This window comes from Filicampus tigris, chromosome 2 (assembly GCF_054856515.1).
Source record: "Filicampus tigris isolate MCC_2025a chromosome 2, RoL_Ftig_1.0, whole genome shotgun sequence".
Taxonomy (NCBI): domain Eukaryota; kingdom Metazoa; phylum Chordata; class Actinopteri; order Syngnathiformes; family Syngnathidae; genus Filicampus; species Filicampus tigris.
The window spans coordinates 38099953-38112887 of NC_141218.1; the positions used below are offsets into that span (position 1 = coordinate 38099953).

The 12935-nt window shown below is 39.5% G+C and overlaps 1 long non-coding RNA gene across 1 annotated transcript; it reads left to right on the forward strand.

Moving 5' to 3' along the window:
- The first annotated feature begins 622 nt into the window (after positions 1 to 622).
- On the forward strand, positions 623 to 11828 carry LOC147152384 (uncharacterized). Its single transcript, XR_015085778.1, has 6 exons — positions 623 to 682; positions 10639 to 10758; positions 10832 to 10891; positions 11107 to 11206; positions 11294 to 11493; positions 11559 to 11828. It is a non-coding gene; the product is annotated as an uncharacterized LOC147152384 (long non-coding RNA).
- Positions 11829 to 12935: the final 1107 nt, after the last annotated feature.

Sequence of the window (12935 nt, forward strand, 5' to 3'; positions counted from 1 at the left end):
CGTTGTAAATAACTCGCTAACATCGTCAAAATAATGCGGATCAATCGGCTCCAATACATGTGGACATTTCTACTTAGGCCCACTTCAACCTCTGAAAACATCACAAAACGATTGGCCTTTCCATGTGTGAACAAAAAGAGCAAGAAATGAGCAGCTGAGGTGCACTTGTCACATGTCGTTTCATGTCGTAAGTCACCAAGATATTCAAACATTCCTTCGGAGAAGCTTTTTCGTTAGCTGAATTGCTCATAGGTTGTTATAGATTACATTTAAAGTGTTATCTTGACTTACTTTTTCTCAGAGGTCCACCCTTGGGCGTGGTCCTGTGCTCTTAAAGTCCAAAAATAACATTTCGACAAGCCGACCTCTGGGGCGCTGCCGTATCTCTGGGTGGACAGAGTTAAAGTATACCGCAACAGACCTCCTCTGTAGCAAACACGATGCTGCTGGTTGGTTGACCAGCCGTAGCAAACACGGCTGACGGTAGACACGTAGCATCTTGGCTGCCTAATTTATACCATCCATTTTCTCAAATGGGCCACTTATTAGCGATCACACGTCGCACCGGTGATGCCGAGCAGAATCTCTGGCAGAACACCGGCTACTGGCTGACCGGTACCAACGAGTGCATGAGCGGGCAGCTGGTTCGAGACACGAGCTCACTCATCGATGGACTGTAAGAGTAAGATCTCCATCTGCTAAGCCGCGGGAGCTACGGTAGCTAGCGTTAAATGTCCGAAAACTACAATTGTCACTAAAGTTAATGTGCACATTCCTGGTATTGTCCACTCTAACCGGTAATTTAAATAAATAATTGAAATAAATCACTACAGATTCTGTTAGAGGGGTGAATTTTAGTGCTGACATAATTTTTTCATACAGACCAATTATATAAGTGTTGATGTTCAGCCCAATCAAGTGTCGCTTTAAGCTGCTCGTGTCACTAGACTATACAGTGATTACAACGAATGGCGTACAACCGGTCCCCTAAAAAAAACGCAAAATGATGGTATTTGCGTGTCAACTGGCTTCTGGGAAGCAACTTGACATGGTCGCATTCAGAGTTGGAGAAAAAACTTAGCAAAGGCTATATAGGCTACACGACATCCTCACAGTAGGGCCAAAAGCAATTATGACACATTCTATTTTGCATATTTAGGAGGTGAGAGTACAAAAGCAAATGTGTTTCCAGTATTATCGTTATCCACGTTTTGTATTAGTAAAAGCTTGGAGAGGACTGAATTTCATAAATGTTTGACGTCTATAGGGGACGGGTGACATATACAATTTGCCCACGTTTGCATTTTTACCACAGAAAAGGTACACGTGCACTAATTGATAAAACTTCACTCTTTGCAGAATATTGAAATAAAATAGTATAAAAGCCTCTATAAAGGTGAACGAATCATTGGCAGAGGCAAACACCTGTCAAATCCAAACTCATCACACTGTTTACAGCGAAGGTCTTGGGGATGTCAAATTGGTTTAGTGCAGGGGGGGTTTGTCACGGGCCACATCCTAGTTTTGGTGTCCCTCAGAGGGCCGTTACGACTGTGAACCCATGTAAATGGATGATTGCCTTATATTTACACCGATACACAACAAATTAATGGATAACTAGTTTTGAAATCATAAGCCACTAAATAGTTTGTTCTACTCTTTCCAATTTATTTTAAATGTGGGATTCGTAACAAATGCTTGCAATCTGTCATATGTAGTGTAAGAAGTGAAGACAATTTGAAAGAAACATGTCAAGTCAACACATGATTTGCCTTCGCTAGCCACCTAAAATGATGTCGCGGGTCAGATCTGGCACCCAGGCCATGGGTTTGACACGTGTGGTTTAGGGGTATGTACAAAATAGTCAAGTCAAGTCAAATTTATTTATGTAGCGGCTCTATAATCACAGGAAAGTCTCAAAGGACTTCACATGCCCACAGCCGACAACATATTAACGACATCTCCTGATCTTAACCCCCAGGAGGGCAGGGAAAAAACTCCCAAAAACCCCATCTGGGGAAAAATGAGAAACCTTGAGAAGGGACCACAGATCTCAATCCCCCTTCCAGGATGATCAGGCTGCAATGGATGCTGAGTGGGCAACATTTAACACATAGGCCTATTATGATACTATACAATGTTGGTTAAAATAATGTGAAAGTGACCGTATTTTCCGGATTATAAAACGCAACCTTTTTCCTAGGTTTTGAACCACACCGTCTATAGACCGGTGCGGCTATTCTGTGGATTTTTCTTCCACCTGTAGGGGCAGTTTAACCGGAATTACAATACAATACATTACCACTGAGTGGTGTACAATTGCCATTAACAGGATGTGACTGCAGGTGGAGGAGTTTAACAGGCAAGGGCGCTATGCACTAGGTTATGAGTTATGTGACAAACTATAGTGGCAGCGGCATGTTAAAGTGTAGTGCTGTGTATTTGGCGATTCAAAAACATGTTAAAATGCAAGAACTTGGCGGGGCTTTCCAAGGACAAATTAGACAGTTGAAGCCAGAGATATCTTGCAAAAATAGACATGAGTGGACCTATGAACCGGACCTACTTCCTCCTTTGTGTGCACCGGATATTTTCGCCTACCTTGTGTGTAATGTGAGTGCCTACACTTTGGAGCAATTTAAACATTATAAATGTGTAGCCTCTCAATTTGCAAAGGGGTAGATGCAAAATCTACAGACGATTAAGGCGGCGAACAATCAACACCGTCATTTGGACTGAGGTAAGTGCTGCGTCTTTGCTTGTGAACCGTCCACTAAAGCTACACAAATGAACGTACTTATTTCCTTTTTAACAGTGTATGTGATCGTTGATCATTCATTCTTTCCTTTTACCTCACTCACTGATTGCATGCACGTATGTGACTAAAAGAGAGAAAACAAGAGGATTCTAAACTTTATTTTTCACTGCAATGAAAATGTACGGAGCATACTCTTGCCCGAGACGGAAGGTTGTTTTTTGGTGAAATGTTTTCATCTAATAGCCAATAATCAAGCCATCCGACTTTGTTTTGACATGTCCGAAACGAGGGTTCCGTCTGTCTTCCGCCAAGCAGGAAAGCTATAAAAACTCAGTCCCTTGTGAAATTTTCTCCCTTTGCGATCGAGGGTGGCATTGCTACATCCCCTAACACAGCAACGGTTCACCATGTTTATATATTTCGGCCGTCTGAATCAAGCGAGAAACACAGCGAGTTCATCTTGCGTGGAACAACAATAGTCACGTCGCCTCCAGTGCGCTCCCAATACACTACCCCGGTAGCGACGTCAGTGTTGACACGCCGCGCCGTGCACGGGCCCTATTCTTTAAAATAGATAGGTGCGGCTTATATATATTTTTTTCATTATTTAAGAAAAAAATAGAGTGAGTGCGGCATATATAAAGGTGCGCCTTATAGTCCGGATAATACGGTAATCAAATTAAGTGCTCAGGAAGATGACTTCGGTGAAGTGGGTCCCTGCCCAGTTGGTCAATGTAGATATCTCCATAGCAGCGCCTCTGAGGATGTGGTCAACCTTCGATCTTGTAGAGGTCAGTTGTTGTGGGATCGAAACAGCAACCTCCATTCCAAATTCCTAATCCCCAAGCCTGTGAAAAGGGGGCAGAGAAAAGAATAGAAGCGGCAGTAAAGAGGTCAAAACAAATAGTTCAACTAAATGCAGAAGCATACAATCGTGTTTTAAACATTTCTAATGAGGTAGTACCACTAATATCCTTGGGTAGGGCATTCCAAAGCACTGGTGCCGAAATAGAAAACTGTCTAGAACCTGCGGACTTCTTTTTGGCTCTTGGGATTACTAAAAGGACGGCATTTTGTGAACGAAGGTTTCGGGACGGAACATATGGTATCACTAGGTTGAGGAGATAGGAAGTGCTAAGCCGTGCAATATTTTTAGGTAAGTCGCAAAATCTTGAAAATGCATCTCAAGTAGACTGGGAGCCACTGCAAATTGGCTTTTATCGGAGTAATATGATCGAACTTTCTCGTCCTTGTCAGGAAACTGTACTGTATTTTAACGTTGATTTTTCTCAGACATAGGAAAAAATGAGTCTATTTTGAGTTGTGTTGGCTTCATTCTTTGATGTATGAAAATGTTTGCGTATCATACAGTTTTGTTGCTAACTGCAAATAATTGTCCCATTGATCATCACTGATGTCTGGTGATTCTTATGCATGTAATTGGACACGTTCATTTACGCTACTGTACTTCGTCCGTCGAGCCGCAAACAATTTCCTCTGAGCCAGAATCGATTCCTTGTTTTTCAAAGTTTTGTAGATTTGAGTTTTTCCGAGTCCAAGTGTTTCCCGGATGTTTTTTACTTTGCGTCCAGCTTCGCTTAATCAGATGCATTTCACTCTTTCTTCTACGGTCATTTCCGTTCTTCTTTTGGATGCCACAATCTACAGACAAAAATATATATTAATACATTTTAAGTCTTTCGCAATTCCAGTAAAACGCACGAGAGATTAGACAATACCGCTTTAGTCAAACTTTTTTGACAGGTGTAGTCCGGAAGTAAACAGGAAGTGACGTAATTTATAGTCCATAAGTCCCACCCAAACCACGCCGCTTTATGACGTCATATCCTGTTTAAGGTCCGCCTTTTGATGTAATTTTGTAGTCCATAAGTCCCGCCCCTAGTCCCCGCCCCTTTAACACATCATTTCCGGTGATCTGATATATCCAAAGGGCATTTGATGACATCATGCTTCCGTCTCAGCGGAGTTCACGAAGAACATGACCGGGCATGTTCAGACATGTTTTGGACGGTGACGTCACCCGGGCAAGTCCAGGCATGTCCTGGCTGCCTCCATCTTTCTCGGTCTTTCCTGCATGCCCAAATATGGACATTATGCTTCCGCCTAGTTCAAAGTAACGGAGGGACATGTTCAGAAATGTTTTTAGGCAAGTCCAGGCATGTCCTGGCTGCGGCCATCTTTTCCGGTCTTTCCTGCAAGCCCAAATATGGACATTATGCTTCCACCCCATTCAAAGTAACGGAGGGACATGTTCAGACATGTTTTGGACGGTGATGTCACCCGGGCAAGTCCAGGCATGTCCTGGCTGCCGCCATCTTTTCCGGTCTTTCCTGCATGCCCAAAAATGGATGTTATGCTTCCGCCTCATTCAAAGTAACGGAGGGGGACATGTTCAGACATGTTTTGGACGGTGATGTCACCCAGGCAAGTCCAGGCATGTCCTGGCAGCCGCCATCTTTTCCGGTCTTTCCTGCATGCCCAAATATGGATGGATGACATACACGCCTGTAACATGAAACTCATTGTATAGCCTGGGGTATAAGTCCAGGCATGTTCAGACATGTTTTTAGACCCTGCCCTCATTGAATGTTTCGAATGTTTGCCGTCAATGTTATACATTAATGGCTACATTATGCCGCCGTCCCTTTGTGACCTATATCTTTGCTTCTGTAACAATGAAAATTTCCCGACTGTGGGATCAATAAAGGCATTCTTATCTTATCTTAAGGGGGCGTGACCATACACTTGGGTCTAAACAGATCTTCCTGACTGCATCATGATTGAGGGGGCGTGTAGTTCTATTCATAAAGGCTGTGGATCAAACGCTCATCAAAAATCAAGGATTTATTTGGAAAGAAGACAACACCCACCCACTGAATCATTGGAGTAATACTACGTCATCTACACATGTGCCTATGAAACAGCAGAACTACACCTGAGCACCATTTAGCATGGTTGGTTATGGGTTTTTTTTATTTATTTTTTTTAATTGATTGAGAATAGTAACCCTTATTTTTCTACTACAACTTGTTCGGACGTTTCCCATACAATTGTGAAGTGCCCACTTGATTGAATTCACCTTAGCGCAATATCACGTCATTTACAATTGTACCTATGAAACAGTAGAACTACACCTGTGCACCGTTGTGCATGCTTGTTTTTTTTTTTAATTGACTGAGAATAGCAACCCTTATTGTTCTAATACAGCATGTTAGAACGTCTCCCATACAATTGTGAAGTCTCTGCAGAAATGTGTCTGCCTATGATGAGTCTTACAAAGAGGTTCTTTGCTCATCAGTGGCTATACTTATACATTCAGGTTGGTAATTAGGAAGTTAGCCAAAAATAAATAAATGAAAAAAGAAAATGCACAGAGGTATGAACTAGTGTTGTTCCGATGCCATTTTTTGGCCTCGATACCAATTCCAATACCCAGCTGTGCGGTATTGGCCGATGCCGATACTGTACCAATACCAGACTTTTGAAAACAAAAAAACAAAAACAGATATATATGAGCATTTTTTTTTCTTGTAATTCTAAAGAACTGCATACTCATTTGGATGTAAAACCATTCCTATCATGGCTTGGTCAGACTTAAAAACCTTTGTGAAACAGGAAAAAATAAGAAATAATATACATGAAGTATCATTGAGAGAGACTGTGTCCGATTAATTACAAAAGCTATAGGACATTATTATAAAAGTTTGTTTTGAGTATTAGTGACCCATCGCAACAACTTCCGCTCCCAAATCCACTTTCAAAACCAAAAACAAGCAGTAGAAAAATCCAACAAGTTCAACACCAAAATCCGAAATTGAGCAGGGTTTATTGTTGCGGTCTATTCGCCTTGTTCAAGCTCGCTGCCGCTGCCGCAAGCTCTTGGTGCTTGTTCACATGTTTCGTCCTCAAATGTTTTATCAGGTTTGACGTATTGAACATGGCCACTTTAGTTCCACCTCTTCCAACTTTCGAAGGAGAACATACCCCCAATGGACATCCCTGAAACATCCTTGACCAGAGCTGTCAAGACTTTACCAAAAGAGATGTTGCCAGAGGAAGGGGAACAAAAGTTGGAGGAGAAGGATAACGAGTTGAAGGAAGAGGAGGATGAAACAGACGCAGAGGATGAGGAGGAGCTTTAGTCAGAAAAGGATGAGGAGTCAGAAAAGGAGGATGAAGAGTCCGAGAAGAGTCGGAGTCAGAGGAGAAGGATTTCACGTGGATGAGCCCTACATATGGCTGGATGACTGCTTCGAGATATACCTGTATCAAACAGTCAATCATTCACTTGTTGCAGGATGTGTTAGTGAAATATAGAAGACGTGGAGGTTGTAAAATTGAGCACCCTAGTCAGAGTCATCACACGTGTCGGTATGCAGAGAAGGAAGATTATTATTTCAACACACACATTTTTATCCTGTGCCAAGGTTACTCTGTAAAAAGACATTTATCCCTAGCCTTCATTACATCTTGAACCTGTATCAAAAGACCACAGAGAATCAACAAGTTAAAGACACGGCCCAGGTAGTTGTGAGAAAGTTAGCACATGAAAAGAAGATTTTTGACATGCTCCAAGGGAGTACTGACAAAGTACAGTACTCTGACAAAGCTAGAAATTTGTTGGAAGATTGCTATTACAATGAGAAGTCACAACCCATAGACTTCAACATTGATGAACCTGTTGAGAGAAAGTGATTTTGTTGACAGAAAGTGTCAAGATCTAGGTTTTTCTATGTTTGGAATAAACGCTTACCTTGTTTCGCTTGTCAGGTATTCACCTGTTCTCATCAACCCTGTCCCTTAGGTCAAACAGTAACACCCTCTCAAACATTCGACAGTCTACTTGTATAGAGTTACCGGGTTTTTAGAGAATTGTTTGGTTTCCAAGTAGGGTGAGTTTATTACCAGGCGGGTCTGTTTACTAGTGTTTATTTCGCATTCGTCCAAAATGCCTTGATTTGTCATTTTTTAGATGTTTTTTATTTCTATCAATTAATACTTTTTGAAAATTCCTGTAATTATGGCTTTGGGAACACCCACAAACCTTTCGTTTGATGAGAGATACAGGAGGTGGACATCAGGAACCCCACTCTTTACTCTTCTTCTTACTCTTTTTCTCGTAAAATAACATTAAAATACGGTTGTGAAGTAAGTCCTAGTGTACACATGCAATGTGAATTTACATGAATACTTCTGGTAAGCAAGTAATTCTTAAATGTAAAAATCCTAGATGTACCCAAATATTTATTACAAATTGTGTCACTATTCTTACATGTACTGAGATACTTCTTGAAAGTTTTCCTTAATATCTTTAAATCAGTTAAAGGTACAAAGGTAAAGGTTACTTCAATAATCCCAGATGTAACAAAATATGGTCCACCTGTTCATGTGCAATGTGAACTGAACATTTCTAGATGAAGCCACATATTCTCTTAAATTATCAAATTATTCTTATATGTACCGAGATACTTCATGAAAGTTACCTTAATATCTTTAAAACCATTAAAGGTAAAAAGGTAAAGGTAATCCCAAAAACCTAGATGTAACAAAATATGGTCCACCTGTTCATGTGCAATGTGAACATAACATTTCTAGAGGTAGCCACCTATTTTCTTAAAAGTTATCTAACTATTCTTAAATCAACATACTTCACGAAAGTTACCGTAAAGCAGAAGTCAACCCAAACATATTTTTTTCAAGGATATGTTCCCAGCAGGCCCACTAGTTGAAACACGGCATTATGATTAATTTTGCGTTTGTGGAATATAAATTAAGCAGCAAAATGCACTCTTTTTTAGCCATCTCTGGGGGCAACTGACCTGTTTTCTGAATCTGAGCCGTGATTGGTCGTTGTGAGCAGTTGTAATGTCATTTTCAGTCGACAGAAGACAAAATGGCTGCCCCCAGGGATGGCTAAAAACGAGTGGATTTACACTTATTCCACTAACGCAATATTTATCAGAATGCCCTGTTTCAACTAGTGGGCTTGCATAGAACATATTCTTGAAAAAAAAAATGTTTGCGTAGACTGCCCTTTAATATTTGTAAATCACTAAAGTTTGATCTAAAGGTTACCGAATAATCCTTGATGTAAACAAACTATGGTCAAAGTGTTCAGGCACAATGTGAATTTACATGAATACTTCTGGATGTAATCTAGTATTTCTTAAATATATAAAATCCTAGACGTACCCACATATTTCTTAAAAGTTATCTAACTAGTCTTAAATGTATTGAGATATTTCACTAAAGTTACCTTAATATCTTTACAACATTAAAGTTTATCGAAAGGTAACACAAAATAAAGTTAGTCGTAAACAAAAATATGGTCCAAGTGTACATGTGCAATGTGCAGTTAGATGAATACTTCTGGATATACTCAAGTAATTCTTAAAAATATATATTTTTTAAATCCATGAAATTACCTAAACATTGTCTAATATACTGAAATAAACCCTAAATGGTACCTTAATCTATATTTAAATCATTTAAAGGTATAATGGTAAAGGTAATCCCAAAAACCTAGATGTAAACAAAATATGGTGCAATTAGGGCTATGCGACTGATCAAAATTCAATTACAATTACCATTACTGTAACCATGATTACAAAAATGAACATAATAGTAAAAAATGTTAACGCACTGTGTTTACACACAAGAAAATCAAACTTGAATTTATAGATTTACACCTTTTAAAAAAATATATTATTGCTAATTTTATACATTTTCATAATCAAGCAGCCCTAGTCCAAGTCTGAAATAAATCCTAAAAGGTACCTTACTACGTCCTAAAAGATACCTAAGCAGCTGTAAAGCAACAAAAGGTCATCTAAATACTTCTAGATGATCATCAAATACTTATTTTACCTTTTACTTTTACAGAAACTCACCTAAATAAATAGTAAAACATCATTGATTGTATAATTGTGTCAAGACCTTGGATAAATACATATACTCACAAGCTATATAGTACGTATATGTTAATTTCAATGACAGGCTACAAATGTCAGGTGTTATGTGTATTATGGAAAAACCTTTTCATAAATATATATATATATATATATATATCCATCCATCCATTACCTGTACCGCTTCTCCTCACAAGGGTCGCGGGGCGTGCTGGAGCCTATCCCAGCTGTCTTTGGGCAGTAGGCGGGGGACACCCTGAACTGGTTGCCAGCCAATCGCAGGGCACAGAGACAAACAACCACACTCACAATCACACCTAGGGGCAATTTAGAGTATCCAATCAACTTACCATGCATGTTTTTGGAATGTGGGAGGAAACCGGAGTGCCCGGAGAAAACCCACGCAGGCACGGGGAGAACATGCAAACTCCACACAGGGAGGCCGGAGCCGGGATCGAACCCACGACCTCTGAACTGTGAGGCGGACGTGCTAACCAGTCGACCACCGTGCCGCCCTATATATATATATATATATATATATATATATATATATATATATATATATATATATATATATATATATATATATATATATATATATATATATATATATATATATATATATATATATATATATATATATATATATATATAGAGAGAGAGAGAGAGAGAGAGAGAGAGAGAGAGAGAGAGAGAGAGAGAGAGAGAGAGAGAGAGAGAGAGAGAGAGAGAGAGAGAGAGTGCAAACTACAACCCCATTAGTTTGCCCTGCACAGAGGCCCACAATACCTAAACTCCTCCCTCCCCTCCAGAACTCTAAGAAAAACCTTTGTTTTATCTCGTTGACATATTTGTGACTTCCTGCTAATGTAATTTACTTTCCTCTCAGGGATTGAATTATAGGTTGTGTTGATTTGATTTGTGTGTTTTGTGTGTCCTATAACACTGTAGGTGGTAAATGCATTCTTGACAACCACTATTAAAGACCACAAATCTGGGGTGAAAGGACATTTCATAGACGTTTATGAAACGACTGTCATCTGGCAGGGAACGTCCAAGGGATTTAGGAAGGTAATGAAGATTTAAGTTTATCCTTAAATTAAGTATACTGTTCAAAATAATAAAGTTGGTTAAATACTTGTAGTTGGATCCACTACTATGTGACGTCTGGATTGGGGCAGTGTGTGAGAACGACTGGATACTTGTAAGTTGTCATACAGTACAAAAATGCACCTTGAGTTATTGAAGTACAGGAACACGATGTCCTGTCAAGGTTATGTACCCAAAAGAGCGACGGACAGTCTTAATTGACCCCCTTGGTGCAGGGAAAAAAAGGCCCTAAATAATGGTCAAGACATTTCCAGGTAAATATATTTTAATATATGGTCACACATATAAAATGTCTAATTTATTTTTCAGGGCTTTTATGTGGCAAAGAGGTCATAACATTTCAAGATGGACATGCACTACAACAAGCTATCCAGTGCACGGCACATCTTGTGGTGTCCTTGTTTGCAAAGTAAGTCTTGCTTGTACATGCACAGTAGTCATCATTCTTTAACCTTTGTGATGATTCATTTTGGTACCCTAAAATCCTATCTTGCAGAGCTCTTCCTTTCAAAACTGCCATGGACTTCACTGTGGATCAGCAGGGAATTACACCCCTTCGCCTGCACATTTGAGAAATTAATCAAAGAGACAGGTAAAATATTTACTTCAATATAAATTATGTACTTGATGTGATATTTCATTTCACAGATGATTTGTCAAACGTGGAGAGAAAAGTTTGGATGAAATTGTTAATTGGTAAGTCCTCACAAATTCCAGTTATGATTTATGATAAAATGTCTAATTTTCTTTGTACTCCACAGATTAAGTGCTCCTGGTGCCATCAGTGGTATCACTGGAATTGTGTGGGGGGACCAAAAGAGATAGAGGATTTCTGTTGGCCCCTATGTATTTGACTCCAGCTTTATTTGTTTAGTTATTTCTTTTCTATTTAAAGTTATTGCCTTCCTCAACATGAAGCTCTTCTAGTGTCTTATCACCCTACTGGAGCACAGTAATCCCAAAGCTGCATGTTTACTTGTCATACCTGATTTGTTAAATTCAATCCCATTCCGGGTTCTCTACCAACTGGACAAGGCAGATAGCCTCTCCACATGAGTCTTGGTTCTGTTCAAGACCCTCCTTTATAGATGGAGTTTTTTCTCTCCTGTATTACTTGCGTTTGCAGGAGTTGTTGGTTTCATAAAATTGGAGGGAAGTGTGCTTTGCATGTAAACCTACTCTAATGAAAGTGAAGTGTGCTTTGCATGTAAACCTACTCTAATGTAAGTGCTGTGAATTTGTTGGAAATTTACAATATTAATAAAATTTGACTTAATGGACTTTACACTTTTTGTCTCCAATTATTCATCACATTTTAAAGGTCCTTGGACTATTAACACAAAACCAATGCTTTAATCATCCCTGAAATAGTGGTGCACACAAACTTGAACATTTAAACTAAATTGGGGGAGAAATGGTTCCCCCTTCAGGGAAATGTGTTTTGTACATAGCTCTAAACCACAGGTGTCAAACCCAAGGCCCGGATGCCAGATCTGGCCCACGGCATCATTTTATGTGACCCGCGAAGGCAAATGTGCATTGATTTAACATGTTTCTTTCAAATTACATATTGTTGCTGACCTGTGGAAAAAAACAGTTTAATTTTCATGTTAAGGCGATGTCTGTAATGCAGAAAAATAAGAACATTGAAAAAAATGGATAAGTGTTTTTCACATGACAGCGATGATATGAGATATTGCAAGCAGTTGTTACCAATCCCTCCTTTCAAATAAATTGGAAATAGTTGAACAAACTATTGAGGGGCTTGTGATTTCAAAACTAGTTACCCATCAATTTGTTGTGTATATGTGTTAACATAAGGCAATCATACATTTACATGGGTTCGCAGTGGTAATGGCCTGCTAAGGGACACCAAAACTATGTGGCCCGTGACAAAAATACCTTTTCTGTGGTGAAGATGCAACATTGGCAAATTGTATATCCCAGCCGTCCCCTATCATACTCAACCATTTATGAAATACAGTCCTCTCCAAGCTTTTACTAATACAAAAAGTGGATAACGATACTGGAAACACATCGACAGTGACAGCAAATATGCTTGATGGTCGGAAACGAAGGAAAGATATGGACATACTTTCTGTACAACCCAGCAGAAAGAACAACACGATGCATTGTAG